Raw genomic sequence first — 4,398 nt, 5'->3', positions numbered from 1 at the left:
AATACAATATATTCAAATATAATTTAATCTAATTATCTCTGCTTCTTTAATTCTTTAATAACTCTTTATTTTATTTTTAAATTAAAAAAAAAATGAATTTATAAATTTTATTCAATTGAAAACATATGAACATAAGTTTTGTAATTGTTTCCATTAGCATATGCAATCAAACTTTCTGCTGGATGTAATAATGAAAACGTTTTAAATGTTGGCACGTTAGCAACCATGATCTACATTGGATAAGGTTCAAATCTTTCTTAGCTAATGAAGGCTGCAAGAATACCAATGTTTGCTATTGTGCCTAAAAATATAAACTTACAACAATAGAGAGTACACACCGATTCCAACTTGCATTCATCTTGAACATTTGATCGATATTGAAATGTTAAACAAGAGAGAAGTGATAAGAAGTTGTGATCATCAAGAGAAGAAAACAAGGCCAAGATTTATACTTACATTGTTGTTTTTAACATGAAATAATGTTTCATAGGACAGAACAAGTAAACAGATATAAATTATTCATAATTTCAGACTAACTGCGTCCATTGAATATTGTACTAAACTGTAATAATAATATGAAAAGGAAACTATAGCAGTAGACGTCAGTCTAAAGCGACCATATACTATGTTTAGACAAACTGCAACTTTGGACAACATAGTGTTCACTAACTCTATCCTCGCAATGCTCGCATAGGAATCTGATTCTGCTTGTAACCAGTGGATGTCAATTGAAGCCTCTTCGTTTGAGGGCCCTGACCTCTCGGCCAATCCTGTCCTTGCACAGAATGACTACCATTGTTCCGCCAAATCCAGTCGCATAGCCAAGCCCCGTCCCCGCCATTGACACATGCTCCTCGATTCTGCTCCACACCGACTTGTGCACTCCCTTTTCTGAAGATTTAACCAATGTTCCATTTTTCTCGCACTTCCTCATGATGAAACCAGTACTGTCGCACAAACACGGAGGGTTTCCCTGGTATGATGTGTTGTCAAACGTCACGAACTGCGGTCCTCCCGGGATTCTCCCACAGAGACCGTTGAAAGAGACATTGAAGTAACTCAATAGGAATAACTTAGACAATTCCTCTGGTATCTTCCCACTCAGATGATTGTGAGACAAGTCCAACTGCTCCAGGGTTGATATTTGCCCCAAAGGAGCCGGTATGGAACCCTCCAGGTGATTTCGAGAGAGATTCAGCAGTCTCATGCTTATCAGATCCCCTATGCTTGGAGGAATATTTCCGGTCAAATTGTTATATGATAAGTCTAAAATGGTGTTTGCTGCCAAGACATATTGAAGAATGTACTCGTTTCCTTTGATTACAGCTGGTATATCTTCATACAGGGTATTACCCTTCACAACATCCGACTGCAAAGAAGATTGGGGCTGTGAAAATCCCTTGAGGCCACCAAGAGAAGGAGGAATTGTTCCAACGAACTTATTGCTGGACAGATCTAACACCTGCAAGCTGGTAAGGTTTGTGATCCATGGAGGAATATGACCATCAAATTCATTGGACCCAAGGCTCAGAACCCTCAGCTCCTGACAATTTGCAAGTGGGTGTGAAGAGAGCTCGCCTCTTAATCTATTATTTCTGAAATCCACAAGCTTGAGCTGCTTACAATTGGCCAACGATGCAGGCAGGATCCCAGAAAAATTATTATAATATGCAGACAGAATTTCTAGAGACGGAGGAAAATTAATATCTACACCTCCATACAATGAGTTCCTAGATAGCTTTAACCTCCTCAAGCTTGTGCAGTTTGCTATAGTTGCTGGAACTCTTCCAGAGAGATTATTGTCAGTCAATACCAAATCTGTTATGGAGTTGCAGTTGCCTATGGATTCTGGGATTTGTCCCACCAGTTGATTGTCAGATACATCTAGCTTCTGGAGTGAAGTCAAACCGCCAATGCTTTGAGGAATAGCCCCAGAAACATTATTGCTGTAGATGGCTAGCTGAGTAAGATCCCTGAGTTCACCAATGCTTTCTGGTATAGATTCACTTAATTTGTTTTTAAACAGAAACAGATTTCTGAGCAGTCGGAGATCCCCTATGGCCTTTGGAATCATTCCTGTGATATTGTTTGTGTCAACATATAGATTCTCAAGTTTGGTCAGGTTTGTGATTTCTTCGGGTAGCAAACCTGTCAAGTTATTTGAACCTAAATTCAAATGGTCCAATTCGGTGAGCAATCCAATAGCTTTGGGGATGTTTCCGCTGAATTTATTTGAACCAAGACTAAGGTGTGTCAACAGGGTCATGTTGAAAATACCTTGTGGTAGTCGCTCTTCAAATTTGTTTTCAAGCAAAGAAAGGATGGAGAGAGGAAGCGCGGTAATACTCATTGGAAATGGCCCCTCAATAAGGTTCGTTCCAACATCAAGCCACTCAAGACTGCTACAGTTTCCTATTTCTGGAGGGATGGTACCTGTAAGACTGCCCGGGCCATACAGTGATAGTTGGACAAGCTGTTTCAGATTTCCTAGTTCAGGCGGTATATTGCCATATAGCTTGGCATTCCCAATAAACAAAACCTGGAGATATGAGCAATTACCCAGAGCTGGAGGGATTTGGGTTTTCAGCTTGTTGTCGTTCAGAGAAATGTACTGCAATTTATTAAGCGTCCCAAACTCGGATGGAATACTTCCTGTCAAGTTGTTACGACCACAAGCAGTTAAGTATAGCTGAAAACGATTAGCCATAGAAGGAGGGTATGAGGATGTTGCCTTGAGTGTAAAGAGGAGTGTGTGTACCTGTGAGACTGTTAAGGTCAAGTGACAAATCAAGAAGAGAGGTGCAGTTGCCCAGGGAAACAGGAATGCCTCCACTCAGATAATTGTAGGACAGGAAAAGATGCTGTAAACTGCCGAGACCACCGAATTTTGCAGGTATCCTCCCCGTCAAATTATTTTTCGAAAGTCTGATCCACTGAAGGTGCGTGCAATTGGCAAGAGATGTGGGGATGGTGCCCATCAGGAAGTTTTGCTTTGAGGTCGAGAATTCTCAACGATTTGAGTCGGCCAAGCTGAGTTGGAATCCCTCCGCTGAAAGAGTTGCTGGAAAGATTCAAAACGCCAAGCAAGGAGAGGTTCCCTATGGAGGGATAATTGGTACCTTCCAATCCCAACTCGGGGAGAACGATGGCCACCACTCTGTTTGTATTCTTTCTGCACCGAACGCCATTCCACGAGCACATATATTCCGAATTGGCAGAAGTCCAGCTGGAAAGTGAAGCCACGGGATCGGCAGTAATGCTGTCTCTGAAAGAAAGCAAGGCATCCAAGTCCTCTTCTCAGAAACATCCTGATCGACTAGCACACGATCTTTCATCACGGCAGAAGAAATGGCATCCATGGGAGGGCTATGTGAAGCAAAGACATGAGGAGAAGAGGACGTGTTGGGAATTGGCATTGTGGTGGCAGAGATCAATGTGATCAAGGCCACAGCAATCGCTAAGCGCATCATTTCCATCAACATGTTCCCACTCCCACTCATGAGCGTACCTCTAACTTCTAAACAAGTCATCCAACCGCACTTATGAATAAGTCCGTCTGCAGAACAAGAAGAAAACTAGCTTGGGAATCAAAGTTATTGAGTATTAAAAATAGTTATTGATGGCTATTCTGGACGAAGTGTAGCAAGGTTTTCTACAGACACTTTTATTCTCATCTTATTGAGAGAGAATTATTTTGGATTCTCAGAGTTTCTATGGCTGAAAAGAAAAGAATTAGAAATATAACATTTAGGTGTGAAAACAAAGAAAATTAGATGAATAATAATTATACAAAGCAACAACTAAGACTTAGTGTGAAGGGATCACTTTAAGATGGCAGTCTTTAAAAAAGATACGATGAAAAAATTTAGATTTGTGTGAAGGGGTCAGTTTCAATAGCAATCCTTAAAAAAGATACTATGAAAAAATTTAGTGTGAAAAAGTCAAACAAATTCTTTAATATTCTAAATCTAAGAATCAGTCATTAGCTATCCTATTTAAAATAAGGTAAAGCTTTGTATTTATCTTCAGTAAGTTTTGTCGAATAATAGTTGTAGATAACAACCAACAAGACTTGTGTGAAGGGATCACTTTCAGATATCAGTCCTTAAAAAAGATACTATCAAAAAGTTTAGCATGAAAAATGTTGAATAGATTCTTTAATATTTTAAATCTAAGAATTAGTCATTAGCTATACTATTTATAATAAGGTAAAGCTTTGTATTTATGTTCAATAAGTTTTGTCAAATAATAGTTATAGATAACAACCACGAGGACTTGTGTGAAGGGATCACTTTTAGATAGCAATCCTTAGAAAAGATACTGTGAAAAAATTTAGCATGAAAAATGTCAAACAGATTCTTTGATATTTTAAATGTAAGAATCAGTCATTAGCTATAC

At 39.1% G+C, this 4,398-nt stretch overlaps 1 pseudogene; it reads right to left on the bottom strand.

Annotated features, from left to right (window-relative positions):
* Positions 1-724: 724 nt before the first annotated feature.
* On the bottom strand, positions 725-3,479 carry LOC149543087 (uncharacterized; annotated as a pseudogene).
* Positions 3,480-4,398: the final 919 nt, after the last annotated feature.

Source organism: Cupressus sempervirens, chromosome 8, assembly GCF_028749045.1.
Source record: "Cupressus sempervirens isolate cs-2001-9-10 chromosome 8, ASM2874904v1, whole genome shotgun sequence".
Taxonomy (NCBI): Eukaryota; Viridiplantae; Streptophyta; class Pinopsida; order Cupressales; family Cupressaceae; genus Cupressus; species Cupressus sempervirens.
This window is presented reverse-complemented; position numbering and strand designations above follow the sequence as displayed.